This window comes from Ornithodoros turicata, chromosome 1, assembly GCF_037126465.1.
Source record: "Ornithodoros turicata isolate Travis chromosome 1, ASM3712646v1, whole genome shotgun sequence".
Classification (NCBI taxonomy): domain Eukaryota; kingdom Metazoa; phylum Arthropoda; class Arachnida; order Ixodida; family Argasidae; genus Ornithodoros; species Ornithodoros turicata.
The window spans coordinates 169,611,023-169,631,343 of record NC_088201.1 but is presented as its reverse complement, the minus strand read 5'-3'; the positions used below and the strand labels follow the sequence as shown (position 1 = coordinate 169,631,343).

General features: G+C 47.2%; 2 pseudogenes; one reads left to right on the top strand and one right to left on the bottom strand.

The window, feature by feature from the left end:
* Positions 1-2,315: 2,315 nt before the first annotated feature.
* Positions 2,316-18,049, top strand: LOC135389613 (uncharacterized; annotated as a pseudogene).
* An 802-nt stretch (positions 18,050-18,851) lies between these two features.
* LOC135378775 (histone H2A-like) lies at positions 18,852-19,222 on the bottom strand (annotated as a pseudogene).
* Between the last annotated feature and the right edge of the window lie 1,099 nt (positions 19,223-20,321).

Sequence of the window (20,321 nt, the reverse complement as noted above, 5' to 3'; positions counted from 1 at the left end):
AGTGTTGTTTCTTGCATATTTATTCGCTACTCTTATGAAGTACTCCGGTCGTTTGTGAAAAAATATTTCTGTGACACTTCTACACGTAAACGGATAAATTACTCTCTTTGGAACCCCGAGTGACGTGGTCATGCTTATCAATGCTGCTCCTTACGCCTCTGCAAATTCACCAGGGATTTTTGCAAGCTGCGAAGGACTAAGGACACTAATTTGTGAATGTCCTCCTACGTTTACGTGGTGTACCATGCAAAATTAAGGAAGCATGTTTTTCATTTTCAGTCAGTATAATATGCTATTAATTGCATATTTAATTACCGCTTCTATGAAGCGCACCAGACATTTGTGAAAACACATTTCGTTGCAACTTTTGCCCGCAAACGGATAAATTACTCTCTTTGGAACCCCGAGTGACGTCGTCATGCTTATCAATGCTGCTCCTTACGCCTCTGCAAATTCACCAGGGATTTTTGCCAAGCTGCGAAGGACTAAGGACACTAATTTGTGAATGTCCTCCTACGTTTACGTGGTGTACCATGCAAAATTAAGGAAGCATGTTTTTCATTTTCAGTCAGTATAATATGCTATTAATTGCATATTTAATTACCGCTTCTATGAAGCGCACCAGACATTTGTGAAAACACATTTCGTTGCAACTTTTGCCCGCAAACGGATAAATTACTCTCTTTGGAACCCCGAGTGACGTCGTCATGCTTATCAATGCTGCTCCTTACGCCTCTGCAAATTCACCAGGGATTTTTGCCAAGCTGCGAAGGACTAAGGACACTAATTTGTGAATGTCCTCCTACGTTTACGTGATGTACAATGCAAAATTAAGGAAGCATGTTTTTCATTTCCAGTCAGTATAATGTGCTATTAATTGCATATTTAATTACCGCTTCTATGAAGCGCACCAGACATTTGTGAAAACATATTTCGTTGCAACTTTTGCCCGCAAACAGATAACGAACCGACACGGCAGAACACGACTGACATTGCCAACTTCAGCAGGATATTCGTTGCAAGTTGGCATTCTCGGCTGCATCGCTGGTTTCGATCAACATCAAGCCGACATTGCCAACTTCCAGTAGATATCTCCTGGAAGTTGGCAATGTCGGCTCGATGTTGATCGAAATCAGCGACATGTAGCCGACATTGCCAACTTCGGGATGATATCTCTTGCAAGTTGGCATTGTCGGCTGCATGTCATTGGTTTCAATCAACATCGAGCTGACATTGCTAACTTCCAGTTGATATCTCCTGGAAGTTGGCAATGTCGGCTCGATGTTGATCGAAATCAGCGACATGTAGCCGACATTGCCAACTTCGGGATGATATCTCTTGCAAGTTGGCATTGTCGGCTACATGTCGCTGATTTTGATCAACATCGAGCCGACGTTGCCAACTTCAGGGGGATATCTGCTGGAAGTTGGCATTGTCGGCGCCATGACGTCTTTCTTGTGTCAACATTGAGCCGACATTGCCAACTTCTGTTGTATATCGGCCACAAGTTGGCAGTGTCAGAGATATATCGGGCCGACATGCCCAACTTGCTACAGACATCGGCACGATGTCGTGTGCTGCCTGGGCCGCGAGTTCACACAACAGGAACTCAGACAGGCAATTGAAAGTTGCCTCACTAATTCATCACCTGGTCCTGACAAAATAACATATCAGACAATAAAAAACCTTGGGGACAAAGCCCTCAGAGGACAAAGCCCTCAGACACATTCTAACAATCTACAATGATGTATGGCGGAGCGGGACTGTCCCATCCGAATGGAAAATCTCGCAAATCTGGCCGCTCCTAAAGCCTGGGAAGCAACCAACCAGCTTCCAATCCTTTCGACCCATCGCTCTCTCAAGTTGCCTTGGAAAAGTACTGGAAAACATGGTACATTCCCGCCTCGAATGGTACTTAGAAATGAGCAACTTGTATCCTGAGTGCATGACAGGGTTTAGAAAAAACAGAGGTACACTAGACTCTGTTATGGATCTGGTCACCACAATACAACACGAAAAAACAATAGGCAACATAGCAGCAGCCGTCTTTCTTTACATAAAAAAAGGCATTCGATACAGTCACACATAATGCAATACTAAATGCAGCAACAGCGGTAAATATCAGGGGGGAAATGTACAACTACATCAAAAGTTATCTTTCTGGAAGGAAAACCTTCATAGCTACCCCAGACGGCAACAGCAGCACCCACGACGTACATCGAGGGATAGCACAAGGTGGCATCCTGAGCTTCACCCTGTTCAATTTAGTCATGATACACCTACCCTCACTCTTGCCAAAACACGTACGTATATCCATGTTCGCCGACGACATATGCATATGGAGTGCGGATAAGACCCCAGCTGTCATAGGGGGCCGTCTACAAACGGCTATGCGCACGACCGAGCAATATCTAAGGCAAGAGGGCATGGATGTTTCCACAGTTAAAACTGCCATGATCCCTTTCACAAAGAAACGATTTGACAAACACACGATACACATAGGAAATCACCCTATCAACCTTGTCACCAGTCATAAGTTCCTTGGGGTGACCCTCGACAGGCTCCTGACATGGTCAAAAGAAATTGAAAACATTCAAAAGAAAACTATGGGCTACACAAACATCCTACGCACCACAGGAGGACCCAAGTGGGGACCGCGCACGAAAATATTGGAGCTGCTGTACGAGTCGCTCGTCGTCTCCAACATCCGGTACAGTCTCCCACTTCTCAAGGGAACTGGAAAGAAGAATGAAATCAAATTAAACCGCATATACACTGCCGGATTGCGCACAATTCTGGGAGTACCGCAGAGGACATCACAAACAGAAGTAATTGAGAAATCAGGCTATGCAACAATCTCAGCCCTCCAAACAGAATCAAAAATAACAAAGACGGTTAAGGGCATCAACTGTTTACTATATACATAAAAACAAGACTTGCGTGCAGTAGACTGAACATATTCAGGTTTGAGGACCTGTTACAAGTGGTGAAGCATATATCAAAAACCAAGTCACATGATACAAGAGAAAAGGGTAAGGGTGAAGGGGACTATACACGCAATACAAATATCAACAAAAATGGAAAACAAAACGCTATCAATAGGAGGTGGCTGGACAAGGTCAGACAGACATACAGACGAGTCAGAGTTGTACGTGGAGGAACCCAATGAACACTTTTGATTCTGCATCGCCGGAAACTTGTACATTGTCTTTTCTTCACCCTCCAAACACAAGAGATAATGAAACTTCACCTCCGACACAAAGCAAGGAACAACAACCACTCGTAACAACAAACACTCTCTCGTATAAGCAAAAACCGCCCCGGCTCTCACATAGGACGGGCAGTGCACCTGCTCAGAGAATCAATCCCAAAAGATTTTGAGAAGGCTCAAACAGAAGCCACACCACCCTGGCTACTTCAAATCCCGCGAACTGGCACCACTATCCCAGGTATAGCATGCAAGGCAAATACACCAGGCTCTGTCATTAAACAACACACACTCGAACTCCTTCACACTCTCGGGAAAACCTCCACACTCGTATACACGGACGGCTCTACAACAAGAACGGGCTCATCATCTGTAGCATACTTCCCTGAGGAAGGGCTAACCGTTCAACATAAACTCATCCACAAAACGTCATCTACTGCAGCCGAACTCCATGAAATACTCACTGCAATAGAAGTAATCCAGGACAGCCCTCCAGCTAGCTGGACCATCTTAACAGATTCCAAAGCAGCAATACAATCAATATCCAATTCCTCGAAACACAACACACTCGTCCACAAAATACTGTGTGGCTACACAACGTTACACAACACTGGGCACACCATAACTACCCAGTGGATACCTGGCCATTGCAACATAGACGGCAACGAAAAAGCGGACAGAGCAGCATCAGCGGCCCATTCACAGCCCCTTAGGACACCAATTCCGTTAACAAAGCAGGACGCATCAGCAATTGCAAGAAGCGCACGCATTGCAGAAATGCAAAAAACATTCCAAAACATAAACTGGAGAAACAAACGGCTCGAAGCAGTGGACCACACCACCAAGTACACGGGACACAGACACATGACTAGGAAAGACGCCACACTTCTCCACAGACTCCGTCTTGGCGTTGCGTCTACAAAGGCAAGAAAACATAAGATGAAAATCACAAAGAGCCCCCTCTGCACAGTCTGCAACCAAGTAGAAGACATCGCACACATGTTTCTCCATTGCAAACTTCGTAGACAACAAAGGCACACATTGGAAACACAGCTAAAACTGCTTGATAAAGGGCCACTTACACTAAGAAAAATCCTCGGACTCTGGCCTACGCAGCAGCAATGTGCAACAGCAGCAAGGGCAGCAGTGAAATTTATCACTGACTGCAAACATGATAATCTTTAAACAAACATATGACATAAAACTCTCATCATCCAAAGCACACAAGAGGGCCTAGGAATAACACAACATTCCTAATCAAAAGCACAATTCGCCTGAGCGAAACCTGGAGTCCCAAACCACCCTAACATGACACAATCACTCACTCCCCTAAATCCTATCCTCCCCTCCATTTTCTCCCCGCCCTATAATTCCCTCCCCACACATCCCCTCCTCGGTTGTTTTGTGTTAGAGTAGCAAGCCAGGATATCCTAGGCTGACCACTCTCATCCCATACGAAACAAACAAACAAACAAAGGAGGAGCCAAGCGTCATCGCAAGGTTCTTCGGGACAACATCCAGGGCATCACCAAGCCTGCTATCCGCCGTCTGGCTCGCCGCGGTGGCGTGAAGCGCATCTCTAGACTCATCTACGAGGAGACCCGTGGAGTGCTCAAGGTATTCCTGGAGAACGTCATCCGCGACGCTGTGACTTACACCGAGCACGCCAAGCGCAAGACGGTGACTGCGATGGACGTCGTGTACGCCCTCAAGCGCCAGGGCCGCACCGTCTACGGCTTCGGTGGCTAAGCGACTCGCTCCGCGGATATCCAGACCAGCGTCCACGAAAACAGCAGACACAAAAAACGGCCCTCTTCAGGGCCACCCAAAAGCCTGAGCGTGAGGCTCGCCTATGCGTTAGCATGGAAAACACCCAACGAGAGAGGTTTTGCAGTGTTAGTGTTGCGTTCGCTCGCTACCTTTTGCTTCCCGGTGCCGACGCGCACAGTGCAAAATAAAGCGCCTGGCCGGCTGCAGCAAAGGTACGAGCACCGTTAGGGGGCCGTTTTGGGCAGCGGACGCCACGAGCAGTCCCGACGCGTCAGAAATGCATGCATGCATGCTTTCCTTCGTTCGCTCATTCATTCACGTTCGTTAGCGTCGGCACTGTTGTGGCCGTTGCCACAAGGGACCAGAGTGCTGCACTTGAAAGAAAAAAAAAATAAATAAATAAAAAAATTCGCCTGAAAGCGTGGCAAAAAGAAGGGCTGTGCATCAATAGATAAATGAAGGAAGGGCAGGCAGACGCACACGGTGAAAGATTACGCAAATTGAAACAATGACAGAGAATTAATTTAAAAAGGGCAGCGATCGTCGCGGGAGCAGCATATCGCGCTCCGCGGCCGCCGGCATTCTGGAGACCTGTAGCTGCTCCCCGATTGGTCGGCGCGGCGAGCAAGCAGAGGACGCACAGTAAGCGGGTTTCGCCGCCGCGACAATAGTGTCGACGCTGGCATTTCCCGCCAAATTCCGGCTATTTACTTTCCATTGGCTCCGGTGCCCCACGTGACCTTTCTCCATCATGATTGGCTGAGGCTCATTTAACCGGTGGGTTCGCCCGCGTTCGTTTCTCCGAGGCGCCAACCCGTGTGACCGTTGTGTAGCTGGCGCCTACGTATGTGAGCAGACGGTGATTTCGTTTCGTGGATTTCGAAGATGTTCGAGCCATGGACGAACGCCTGAATGAAAGGTAAGCAGACAAACGTATGATGCATGTCAGTGATCAGACTTTTAATACTGTCGCCTAACTATGTGCATGGAGGTACGCCTTGTCCCGTATTACATCACTTTCTGCCGGTTATCAGTCATGATCTGGTTGATGATTCTGCGTGGCGTTACTTGTTGCGTTTTGTTCCGCCATTTTAATGTGTCTGATGTTTAGTACACTGGTGTGCATGGAAAGGAAAACAGCGTGCATCGCGTACGCAGGGATCCTCGAATTTTGTCATTAGTCGACATTAGGCGCGTAACGATAGCCTGTCTTACAGAGCGTATTCAGCCAATTAACGTTGCCTGTGCTCGGGTTTACCATATCGTTAACAGGTTCCTTTTTTTTTTCATTCAGACATCGACAGCTGTTCGTGGCCCTGCGATCCGCGAGCATGTGGCCCCTGTCACCAGAAAATTCGACAGTTGTGCTGGGATGAAGCGGATGGCTTCTGCGACTCATCACGTGCTATATATATGTATAATAATATCTACTTTCTCCAAACCGAATAGGTTCCCTTAAGGATTGTATAATACGATAGTCACGCTTCCTGTCGCTCGGCACTATTTATTCTTTATTTATTCTGCAGTATTCTGTAATAATCGTGTAGATTTACTTGCATTCAAATGTTGCTTCTTGTTTATATGTTTACGGTGTCAATAAATTTGTACATGTGAATTCCTTCGTCTTCTGGATTTTCACTTTCTGCTTCCCGATAATATTAGCAGATGGCCTGGCGAAGCGCTCGGAACAGGGGGGGAGGGGAGATAATTCGAGTGAGAGGGTGTGGAAAGGGCACGCAGCGCACATGCGCAGTTCAATCAGCCAGCGCGCGCTTTTTGGCGCCGTTTTCCGGCTACTTTGTCGTGATTCGTTACTGATGATCACGTGGTCAAGGGGGGCGGTGGTTTTCGTGGCGAAACTGTGGAAGCTACAGCTGCACTCCACTGGAGCAATCGCGCCGTGGACGTGGGAGCCCGTCAGTTGAAGTCGTCCCAGCGTCGCGGCACACCGTTTCGTTGAGTCCCGGCTACAGCAGAGGCTAGAATGGCACGTACCTAGCAGACTGCTCGTAAGAGTACGGATTAATTTCAGTTCGGAAATTCTGTGCGGTTTGGACGTTTTGCGTGTGTTTGCTCTGGTGAATCGGTGTTTCTCCTCATCGAGGGAGTGCCGGTAAGGGCTAGGAATAGATAGAGGCATAATAAACATTATTTTAGCATTATGATTGATTGCTTCCCGAATGATAAATAATCAGTGGCAATTTGCCGAGGCAGACGATCGAGAGAGTGTCTGTCATCGTACGTCGGAGCAGATTGCTTACCATCGGCCACCAAGTCAGCCATCGGCTACCAAGTCAGCCATCCAGCTTGCACTTTCACTGTGTCAAATTTCCGCTAATTTACATTTAATTTTTCGCGAGCAAGCCCGCTCATTAAATCTAATCATCAGTGTTTTCTGTTATCTTACACCAGTCTAAGAATGTAGCTATTTGTTTGTTATTCTCGCGAACTTTGCTCACGGTTTGCACATCGCGTAGTGACCGTTGGGCATTTCGGCGACCGTGCGTTTTTGATTGGCCGCATAGACCTTGGCTCTCACACAAAGCAGTGAGGGCTTGTTTTTCCAAATAGAATAAGAACTTGAATTTCCAAAACAGTAGAGTGTAATCAAAAATGGCATAGGTGGTTGATCGGCCTTTCGCCTTTAAGGTTCGAGCGCCCATCGGGTGCTTTCTCAAAGACGTGCTCGCCGCGGCCAAAGCAGTGGCACCAGGCCTCGTACGCGGAGGCCAAAGCAGAGGAAAGGGGTTTTATGAGGTAATAACCCATAACCTAGAAGGAGAGCGTCTGCTCCGCGAGAGCGGGAAACTTACCATCGGCGGTAAGGAATGTGAGCTCTTGGCCCTAGATAATAGGGTCAAGAGAATCACGGTGTACAGGTACCCCATCGACTTTCCAGACACAGAGCTGGAAAATGTCCTTGGGGGTTACGGAAAGGTGGTAAAAACCATAAGAGAAATGTTCGGCGGCATCCACGCCGATCGCGAGACCGGAACGCGCATGGTTCTAATGGAACTTACAGGCGTGCTTCCGAATTTCGTCACGGTGAAAGGGGTGCGTGTTGAATGCTACTACATGGGAGTAGAAAAGAGATGCGCGAGGTGTGAGGCCGCCTCTCACTTGCTGAGAGACTGTCAAGCGGAAAAATGCAAGGGATGTGGCAAATTGGTGAATGGAGGTTGTGAGCAATGTGGGATTGAAGTACAAAGTAGGAGATGGGTTGCAAAAAGAGGACAGGTAGCGTGGGGCAGAGATGTCACACAGAAGGAAAATGACCGAGATGCGATGGGAAATCACTGGCTGGATGCGAACGGGTTTCCAAAGCTTAGAAATTCCCGTCAGCTGACAAAAGCAGCCGAAGAGGTAGAGGCTAGGGACAAGGAGGATGGAAACGAGACGGAAAACGGGAATGAAAAACAAATGGAGATTGAGAAAGAAGTGATCAGTGGAAAGGAGTTGGAGAACGGTGATGGGGGCTGTGGGGCTGGAGTCCCAGACAGGGAACCAGCTAATGTGACTGTGGGTGCGGAACCTGTGCAGTCAGGGGTTAGTGTAGTGCCAGAAACCGTTGAGTCGCTTGAGGTGGAGGTGGAGGAGTCATCTGAAGCGGATGAGGACTCATCCTCCACCACAGTGGAGACAACTCCAGAGTCTGCCATTAGTTGGTCCGACTCGGATGCGGACTCAACTCTGGTGAATGCTGAGGAGACGGAGGGTGAATCAGATACGGAACACATACACAAAGAAAAATGTGACGACTTTCTAGTGACTCCCAGGAGGAGCGCTAGGAAGAGTGCTAAAGCAAAAAAAGGGAAATCCAATAAGAAGTAAATATCTGCCATTCCAGTAACAACCAACGGGGAGGGGAATATTCATAAACATACAAATTTTAACTGGCAAGTAATAGACCCCTAGATTATTTTTTTAACTTACTAAATTATGGACATCAATTTCCTCTCACTTAACGCACGCGGATTTAGAGAATTAGTGAAGCAAAACGAAATTTTAGATTTAGCAAGATATCTACGTATTACAATTTTACTTCTACAAGAAACGCACATTTTTAAAAGAGAGGAAGTTATAGCTATTGAAAGAAATCATAACGTACAATCTTTCTGGAGCTTTGGAACTCATAACTCCAGAGGAGTAGGAATTATAATTTTAAACCGTGCCAACATCAAAGTACTAAAATGGGAAAGGGATACCGAAGGAAGAATAATTAAATTAACGTTAAAAATAAACGGGGACGAACTTGCGCTTTTGAGTGTCTATGGGCCAAATAATTCAGCAGAAGCCTATGTTTTTTATAAAGATGAGCTTCCGAAATTCGTCATAGGAAATATGAACACAGTAATAGCTGGTGATTTTAATTGCATAATAGACAAAGATAAAGACTCATCAATTGGTAAACACAGAAATTCTAAAGCGGCCAAAGAATTAGAATACCTCATCAATTGTAAAAGTATGATAGATTTATGGGAGCATACACCAAACGCAGACAGAGGATACACCCTATGGAAGGCAAAATCAGCAGTCAGGCTAGATAGGTTCTATTGTACCAATAACATCAGTAAAAAGAAGCTCAAAATTGCAGTCATAGATACGATTGGACTCACAGATCATAAAGGGGTAATAGCCGCATTTAGCGGGGTGGGGCGCCCGGGTTTTCGGGTGTCCCCTTGGAAAATCAACGTGTCACTATTGGAAGACACCCAAATAGATGCAGAAGTTCGTGACATTATCCAGCGTCGGCCTCAGAAAGGGCAAGGGTGGATTCCCTGGTGGGAACACACTAAGAGAGCCGTCAAAGAATGCCTCCAGAAATGGGGCAGACTAAAGGCGAGCCAGCGACGACAAGAGATAGAAAGCCTCCAAAAACATCTGAGAGCACTTGAAAGAGGCTGCTCCACCCTTATGGGTGTCACCAAAGAGCAGGCAGAAGGCCACCTAAACATCCTCTGGGAGGAGCGGTGGGAGGCCGTACGTTACCGCCTAGCGCGGGAAGCATTTGAGAGGGAGGCGTGGTGCTCGCGGGCGTTGCTCGCTAAGGAATCTGAAAATGGCCGTGAGCCAATGGATGCATTGATATCGGCAGAGGGTGTCCGGCTTGAAACAGCCGACGAAATGGCCAGAGAGGCCAAACGTCATTTTCAACGTCTGTACAGTAACACTGCTGGCTCGCAGAGAAAGCCGCCAATTGCTCGTCCCTACCTTCAGACTAACCTGAAGGAAATAGTCGTCGTCATAAAGGGACTCAGGGGGAACAAAGCCCCTGGGCCTGATGGGCTGAGCTACGCTTTCTACAAGAAGTACGCCAAAATTTTGGGGACGGTACTGCAAAATGTCTTCAATGAGCGCCTTAAAAAAGGGGATTTCGGATCGAATTTTTTAAAGGGGCACATCTTTTTGATCTGCAAAGATGAAAGTAAGAAGGAACACCTGGAGGCCTGGAGGCCTATTACTCTGTTAAATGGGGACCTAAAAATTCTCGCTAAAGTTTTAGCCGATAGATTAGAAATAGAAATGCGTAATATTATTTCAAAATTTCAAGGGGCTGGGGTAGTTGGCAGAAATATTAATAGAAAACTATTAGAAGTTAGAGACATTATTACTTGGACAGCGGACCGTAAAATTAAAGGAGTACTTCTTACAGTGGACCAGGAGAAGGCTTTTGATAAGATCAGTCAGGATTTTATCTTTGAGGAACTGGTAAAAAAGAACATTGAAAGTGACCTGGTGGGAGCAATAAAAACTCTCCATAGAGCTCCCACAAGCGCAGTCATTATAAACGGCGTCACAAGCGCATTTTTCGGCATACAGTCGGGGGTCAGACAGGGATGCCCACTGTCCCCAGTGCTGTATGTAATAGCTTTTGACTCTCTGCTGAACAGAATTAATCAAGACGGGAGAGTTCAGTCTATCCCTTTGCCTGTCAAAAGTAAAAACAAAGCGAGCATCGCTTATGCAGGCGACCTGACCGTCGTTGTAAAGGATGAAAATTCTGCCGCGAAAACCTTTAATGTAATAGAAGAGTGGGGCAAGCTTAGCGGTGCAGCCATCAATAGGAAAAAATGTGCTTGCCTATATCTGGGTGGTTTGCACCCCAATAGAGATCTGGGTGTCAAAGTCACTGATGAGTAAAGGTACTGGGTATCAAATCCAACAAAACAGGCTTTGCAGATAGTAATTGGTGCGACAAATTAAGTGAGAGCAGTGGCATTATGATGAAGTTCGGAAGAACAGACATTCCTTTGCATACCCGCGCTAGAATAGCAAATACTTTAATTGTACCTAAATGGATTTACCTATTTGGCATAGGGGGTTGCAAAGGCGAGGTTGTTAAAAAAATTAGAAAGCAAATTTTTCAATTTATCTGGGATGGCAGAACTCAATGGTTGAAACAAGAAAAGATGATGCTCAGCAAAGAAAACGGGGGTATTGGCATACCAGATTTAGGCAAATTGGCTAAAGCGCTCTGGGGGGTATATAACGCACTAGCGGGAGACGGTTTAAGTGCAGAACTTGCCAAATTTTGGCTCGGATGCAGTATTAGGATCTTCAAACCAGGCAGAGTAGATCTCACAGGAGCAAAGTCAGCCTACCTGCCCTGGTTTGATAAAAATGGAAAAGATGTGCTTTATGAATTAAAGAAAATAAATAACAGCCAAGTCTTTTCGGCCCTCAGAGCAAGGGAATTCTATACCGCCTTACGAGCGAAAGAGGAGGAGAGCGCATCCAGCACGTTAGTGCCGGAGGCGTGGCAAAGAATAAACCAGTTCTGGCTGGAAAGCAGCAGAAAAAGCTTGCTTTGGAAAATTGCGCGCGAGATAGCTCCCGTCCGGTACAAGTTCTACATGTGGAAAAAGTCATCGGACGGGAACTGTGTCGTGTGCCACCAGCCGGAAACGGTCAGGCATGCCGTGTTTGATTGTATGGTAGCTCGTAGGTTATGGGAATCAGTTAAGAATTTCTTCGCTCTGCCAAATCTAACATACGAGGAAGCAATGGGATTCCACCTCACAAAACTTAACAAAAGAGAAAGGAAGTTGTACCAATTAGTCGCGGCTGAAACCACCTACCAGTGCTGGGTAAACAGATGCCGTGTTGTGCATGGCGCTGAAGCCTGGAATGAAACTGTTGTTAAATCTAAAATCATCTTTTATGTCAGATTACGATTGGGAAGAGAAAAGGTTAGACTGGGGGATGATCGGTTTAAAAAAGCCTGGCAGTGTAGGGGCTTTAAATTAGAACATGGAGTTGTTAAATTTAAATTACATTAACCAGGACAAGAGAACAGGAAGAAGAAAAACACAGGTAAGCAAAGTGGTAAGAAACCGGATACGGGATGGGATCATAGCAGTAATCAAACACGCACAAGAGGCATGACATGACGTTTCGAGTAAGGACGTACTGTCGGACTCAAGTGCAAAAGCAATGAAAAGTCTCTTTACGGGACCATTTCAGTTTTGAACTGTTAGAAAAAAGAGTTCAGGTTAACATATAAGGTTTTCGAAGGCTAGCGTAGGATAAGATGGGCACCTTCTATAGGTGTTCCATCCTCACAGTTCGCAATACAAGAGTGAAGAATAAAACCCGCGCAGAAGCCCGTTTTGTGCAGTGTGCGCGTGTTTAGTATACCGCGGCCTTTTTGTGGTGCGTGTTTTGTGATCGGCTACCACGGTACCGCCTCTCATCTACGAGGGAGTACCTCTAAGCGGTAGTGTAGTCTACCTTTAAAGGGATAGATCATAATAAATAGCAACAGAAATTAAAGTAGACAAACATAGTACATTTTTCTCGCTGTAATAACGCACATAACTCAAACAGAGATACTCCCCAGTGCGCGGCGTTTAGAGAGCCTCTCTCTGGCACTTCGCCATAGGGTGTTTCTCATAGGCACGCCACAAACGCGGTTTCTGATTGGAGGATAGCCCAAGCAGGGTGTTTTAACTGCCTTCGTTCCGCGTTTCTTTCTGTAATCAACAAAATGTAAAAAAAATTCTGATCGAGTCAGGAGATTTTAAAAACCGTAAGAATTTTAGTGTATCCCTTTGCAGAGCTAGTAGAGTCGTAACCTCTATCGGTGCATTACAATAGAGATGGCGGAGGTCATCCAACGGCCTCTCGCCTTCAAGGTGCGTGCGCCCATCGGCTTCTTTTTAAAGCACGTCCTCTCAGCGGCAAAGATAGTCGCTCCTGATTTAGTGAGAGGAGGGCAAAGCCTGGGCAGGGGTTTTTACGAAGTAGTAGCCCATAACCTTGAAGGTGCGAGACTATTGAGAGAGAGTGGAAAACTGAAATTGGGAGACAAAGAAGTTGAGTTGTGGGCACTCGACAACAAAGTCAAAAGGGTGACGGTCTACCGTTACCCGATTGACTACCCTGACACTTGGAGAATTGGAGACAGCTCTGCAGGGATATGGGAAGGTCATAAAGACCACACGCGAAAGGTGTGGAGGAGAGCACGCGGACTGCGAGACCGGTACGCGCCTTGTCCTTATGGAGTTGAAAGGGGTGTTGCCAAATTTTATTACAGTCAAAGGCGTGAGAGTAGAGTGCTACTATATGGGTGTTGAAAGGTCGTGTGCCAGATGTGAACCAAACACACACCTGGCAAGAGATTGTGAAGCGGTTAAGTGTAAAGGATGCGGGAGAATGGTAGAAAGAAAGTGCGGAGAATGTGGAAAAAAGAGTGAGGGCAGGAGATGGGAAGTACGCAGAGGAGAACCAGCATGGGGAAAAAATGTGGCTGAGGAAAAAATGATGGAGATGAAATGAGGAATTTCTGGTTAGACGCTAATGGTTTTCCTTAGATAACTGAGGAAACAACTGGGAACGAAGCTGGAAACGTGAGGGATGAGATAGGGGAAGTAGAAGTGGCCAATCAAAGGGAACAAGAGCAGGAACATGAACCTGTAGTCCCCGAAAAGGAAAAACGGGATGAGAAAAACGCACCTGTGCAACCAGCGGAGAGCGACGGCACAGGAGAGGTAGTTTTCCTAGAGACTGTGCAGACGGTGGACGACACGGAAAGTGAATGCGCCGAATTCGAAACGGATGACACACTGTCCTCGGACACTGTAGTAACCATCCCGGAATCGGCTATCTCCTGGTCCGATTCGGAGGGAGAAAAAAACATTGTGGAAGCGACGGAAGCTGAGGAGAAAACCCCCCAGAGAAAGAAAAATTCCTCCAGACGCCCAGCACGAGCACTTGGAAAAAGGGAAAGGGTAGAGGAAGCAGAAAATAAAAACAACTAATGCAGTAGCACCACCCCTGGAATTAGCTTAACGAGCCAATTAGATTAAAAATTACCATTAGACCCCACAATGAATATTAAAATCCTCTCTCTAGATATACGCGGTTTTCGCGAAAAAGCTAAGCAAAATGAACTATTGGAACTTGCAAAATTCCTTAGCGTGGATGTGATTCTTCTGCAGGAGACCCACATCCTCCGAAGAGCAGAAGTTATTAGCTTTGAGGAGGCTTTTAGGGTCAAATCCCTCTAGAGTTTTAGCACCCATAATTCAAGGGGAGTTGGTATAATTATCCTGCGGAGAAGCATCACAATTAGGAATTTCCAAAGAGACACAGAGGGGAGAATCTTAACGGCAGACATCACAGTTAACGGAATGCCAATCAGACTCCTAAATATATATGGCCCTAACGGCGGACAGGATTCAGAAATTTTCTACTCACAAGAAGTACCAAAATTTTTCCTCGGAGCTCGTTTTTCCATTGTCGCACGCGACTTTAATTGTGTAGAAGACCGGGATAAAGATACGAGAACAAAAAAACATAAACATTCATATGGAGCAAAAGCACTACAAAGAACTTTAAATGCTATTCACTTAATAGATGTCTGGAAATATAAGAAACAGGGAGAAAGCGGGTTTACTTGTTTTAAAGGCATAACGGCAAGTAGAATAGATAAATGCTACATAAATAAGATACTATGCAAAAATATAAAAGACATAGTCACTATCGATAGCCTTGGTCTCACAGACCACAAAGGTCTGCTAATTAATTTAAATGACATCGGCATGCCTACCCTGAAAGCTCCTCCTTGGAGAATAAATATTAAGTTACTAGAAGATGCAAGAGTTGATAACGAAATCAAAGAAATTCTAAATGAAGCAAAAACAAACTGCCACAGTCTGGACGACTGGATAAGCGTTAAAATGAAAATACAGATGTGCCTAAGGAAATGGGGGAAAATAATAGCGCACGACAGGAGGTGCGAAATACAGGGTCTACAAACACACCTCAGTCACCTAGCAAGAGGGCAGTGGTCTCAAGCCGGAGTGAGCATGCAGCAGGCAAAATCCCACCTCCAAAAGCTCTGGGAGGAAAAATGGGAAGCCACACGTTTCAAGTATGAAAAAGAGGCCTTTGAGCAGGAGGAGTGGTGTTCCCGGCGCCTCCTTGCGAACCAGGCTGCCCACAGCCAAACGCCTATGCAGCGCCTCTGTACACAAACGGGCCGTACAGTAGAATCGGCAAAGGAAATGGCTGAAGTAGCAAAGTGCTACTATGAGGGGCTTTATAAAGACCCAACCTCAAAAAGCACTCTCAGAGCGAGAACAGGTGAACAACCGCTCAAGGTGAGACTGAAAGAGGTGGCGGACGCGGTAAAAGAGCTCTTAAAGAGGAAATCCCCAGGTCCAGATGGCATCTCTGGAGATTTTTTTAAGAAATACTGGAACTTGATTGGATCAAGTTCCAAGTTCTTAGTCAAATGCATTAACCATGCCTTCCAGACTGGGTGCTTTCCGAAAGATTTTGTTAAAGGGCAGGTGAGACTGATATGTAAAAATGAAGAAAACAAGGAGAATCTTGAAGCCTGGCGCCCGATCACCCTATTGAACATAGATTACAAAATTGTCACCAAAACAATCGAACAAAGGATATGCGAAAATGCGGAAACTCTCATCTCAGGCTTCCAAGCCGCAGCTGTTAAAAGCAGGAAAATTTCTGATCAAACAGGCCTAATTAGAGACATTATAGAATGGACAAAAGACAGGTCTCTAGACGGAATTTTAATGGCTTTAGACCAAAAAAAGGCTTTCGGCAGACTACAACATGGTTTTCTAATTAAACAATTGGAGACTAAAGGTGTGGAAAAAAAACATAATAGACGGAATTAAAGCATTATACACAGGAGCAACAAGCGTAATTTTAATCACGGAAGGAGTATGTGACCCTTTCAGGATAGAGAGGGGAGTTAGACAGGGATGCCCGCTATCTCCTCTCTTATACGTCCTGGCTTTCGATCATTTATTAAACACCTTAAACTGCAACCAAAAAATAAAAACCTTGCATTTACCCATAGCAAACAGAAGAAAGCCTATCATAGCCTACGCGGACGACCTTACGATAATAGTACCGGATGAGATCTCTGCCAAAGAAACGCTACACAGTGTTATGGAGTATGGTACGATCAGTGGTGCCGAATTGAACAAGGGAAAGAGTGTAGCTATCTACCTAGGCCACTGCTCCCCAAAAGGAAATCTGGGCATCAACGTAAAGTGTGAAACAAAAATCCTAGGGGTTTATTTTAACAAAAATGGTATGACAGAAAGAAACTGGTTAGAATGCCTACAAATCTCCAGGGAGATGATGAAAGAAAACGAAGACTTTTCGTTCCTTGTTAGAGCAAAATTAGCTAAAACAATAATTATTCCTAAGATCACCTACTTGTTAGCATGCGGAAAAGCACCAAAATACTTCCAAATACAGATTAGAAAGATAATCTTCAACTATATATGGGCAGGGCAGAAAACCCAATGGATTGCACAAGAGAAGCTTATGCTAAAACAGGAACAAGGAGGACTAAGAATACCTGATCTAGATACACTTGGTAAAGCCTATGCGTTAAGAATGGTGTACGATAGATTAGAAAATGAAGGAATGGGAAAAGACCTGACCACCTTCTGGTTAGGGGTGCAGGTTGGACGCTTCACTCATGAAAGAATCTCCCTAACAACCCCAAAATCAGAAAAACTCCCGGAAATATACGAAGAAGCAAGAAAAGCGTTTTTAAAAATTAAAGCATCAACAGCAAACCTCGAACCCTCATCATGCAAAGTCATGGAAATTTACGACACACCTAGATTAGAAATAGAAAATAAAGCGACTTCAGCTTTAACACCACAGGCTTGGAAAGAGTATTCAGTCACTTTTTAGAAGGTAAAAGACGCACACTTCTGTGGAAAATAGCGCACAATGCGTTACCTGTTAAATCAAAATTCTATCACTGGGGAAAAAACTCGGCATCCCATTGCGCCATATGCAAAAAAGAGGAAACAATTAGACATGCAGTATATGACTGCAAAATGCCAAGGTTCCTTTGGAAAAAATGCACCGAATTTTTCAAAATTACAGGCGCATCACTTATGATGAAGCAACAGGAGCCCACTTGCCACGGGTAGATAAAAGAAAGAAAAAGCTCTTCACTCTAATCAGTGCAGAGATCATTTATCAATCCTAGGTAAATCGATGTAGAGTACAACATGGGGCAACATTATGGGAATCGGGGCATGCGAGGCAAAGGGGTAACTTTTTTGGTAAATTATGGTTAGGAAGAGAACTGATTCGTTTGGGAGAACAAAAATTTAGGGGTACATGGGATAGCGGAGATTTCACAATACAAAATGGACTTATAAAATTCGGAATATAATGAGACACAAAACATCACTTCAATTTAAAGGGACAGTAAAAGAGAAACATCACCAGGAAGAGCGCACCGGTCACCGGAGGCGTCAAGAAACCTCACAGGTACAGGCCCGGCACGATCGCCCTGCGTGAAACCCGCCGTTACCAGAAGTCCACGGAGCTGCTCATCCGCAAGCTGCCCTTCCAGCGCCTGGTCCGCGAAATCGCCCAGGATTTCAAGACCGACTTCCAAGACGCTTCCAGAGCTCCGCCGTGATGGCACTGCAGGAAGCCAGCGAAGCCTACCTTGTCGGCCTGTTCGAGGACACCAACCTGTGCGCCATCCATGCCAAGCGCGTCACCATCATGCCAAAGGACATCCAGCTGGCTCGTCGCATCCGCGGCGAACGTGCTTAGACGGCCCGCTTCGACACAGCAGCAGCAGCAACAACAAACAAACGGCCCTCTTCTGGGCCACCCAATTGCTTACTGCAAAGGCTTTGCACTGCGTTGAAACCCAAACGGGAGCTGTTGGATGCGCATAAGACCAAGTAAGTTTTGCTGGGGCACATTTCTTGGGCTGGCGTGAGCACGGCGCCTTTATTGTCGTGCGTGGCGCGCGCTCTTCGTAGTGCTCTCGTTGTCCCGAACGCCCAAAAGGTTTGCCCCCAGCGAAACGGGAAGCGCACGTTTCCCATGATGCTCATAAGCGACAGCGCTAATAAACAGCAGAAAAGGCGCATTTTTTTTAACACGCTCCACAGCGGTGTGTTTTGTTCCATCTCGTTTTTTTTTTTCTAAATTTAAAGCGGCCCCATGAGCTGGATAGTGATTCAATAACTAACTAAATAAATAAAACGAGTCAATGAGAAGCGCGGCATTCGACCGACCGCTCCGGAATTCCGAGAGCCGCCCGCCATGGCGCGGTTCTGTGTGTATGTTGACGCGTTTTTGTAGAAGGGGACGGCAAGAAAACCATGTTACCCTTAACAAGACAGACGACGGCTAATATTAACGATAAATAAATAAACGGCGGGAAGTAACGCTGCCACCATTCGAGCGACAGGAAAAGGCGCAAACGCGCCGTCATGCATGCAAGAAACAGGACACAAAGCAGATTCAGGGTTTTTTCTACTCGCAGTGCGCTGCCCGCCGTGACAAACATGTGGTGGTCCTGAAAAGGACCGTTTTGTGTTCTTCCTCGCAGTGTCCGGTAGGCTTAGGCCTTCTCCGTATTCTTGGGCAGGAGGACGGCCTGGATGTTGGCCAACACGCCACCCTGCGCGATGGTGACGCCCGACAGCAGCTTGTTCAACTCCTCGTCGTTGCGGATGGCCAGCTGGAGGTGACTGGGGATGATCCTCGTCTTCTTGTTGTCGCAAGCGGCGTTGCCCGCCAACCCGAGCACTTCAGCAGCGAGGTATTCGAGCACGGCGGCCAGGTAAACGGGGGCGCCTGCTCCCACGCGCTCCACGTAGTTACCCTTGCACAGGAGACGATGAATACGACTGACGGGAAACTGGAGCCCTGCCCTGCTGGACCGTGTCTTGCTCTTTCCCTTGGCTTTGCCACCTTTCCACGGCCTGACATGATGTTGACGCTAGAGAGGTTAACGACAGACTGGCCGAAGCGACGTGGAGTGGAGTGGCGTAGAGAAAAAACGGGGAGGTCTGCCTGTCAACACCGACGGCAAGTTTCACCCGCTGGGAAAGGGGTGGGAGAGGAGGAAGGGAAAGAGAGAGAAGGAAGGAATCAGTCAGGGGTGGTCGGGGTGGCAAAGGTACAAGGTTGCTGGGGTGGTCTTGGGGTCTGGGTGAGTCAGGCAGGCTCTCGCGATCCGGGCTGGTCCGTGGGGGTCGTACGACGCCTTGGGTGACGTAAGGCGGTGCAGGACGGCGGCGGCAGCTGGAGAAGTAGTCCTGGGGGTCAGGCGTGGCTTTTGGTGTACTGGCAGGTCCATGGGGGTTGTGCGATGCCGTGGGTGACGTAAGGCGGTGGAGGGTGGCAGCGGCAGCTGGAGAAGTGGTCCTGGGGTCAGGTCAGGGCGGCTCTTGGTGTCCTGGCAGGTCCTGGGGTCCTACGCTGTCCTAGGCAGCGTCAGGCAGTGGAGGTCCGGGGGGAGGCAACTACAGGCGGGTGTCCTGGCCGGTAGAGCTCAGGAACTGCTGCAGCTCCCTCTGGATACGTCGGCGATGGTGTCGTGGGCCCATGGGGTAGACCAGGTTAACCAGGCTGTGGTCGGAGATGCCGGCGCTGGACAGGTTCTGAAAAAGAAGATCTCTCTGAGAAGCAGTATCTCTGCAGCGGGTGATTAGGTGAGTAACACTCTCCTGGACACCGCAGGTTCCGCAGCGCGGGTCGTCGACCAGGCCGATCGTGAAGCCGTACGCCCGGGTGAAGGCGCATGACGCACGGAGCCTGAGCAGCAGCGATGCCTCGTCCCTGGTTAGGCCGGCTGTGATGCAGGGTGGGGGTGCTGTTCCTTCCGCCGTGGGCTTGTCCGGATGGAAGCTGCGCACGTGGAGGGCGATGCTCTTCTTAGCCTGGCTGGGGGTAGATGGTGCCTGGCGGACCAGGTCCCTTGGTGGTAGCCTGCTTGCTCAGGGAGTCCGCCATCTCGTTGCCGGGTATGCCTTTGTGGGATGGGATCCACTGCAGCGCGATGCGGTGACCGGATGCCAGGAGGAGC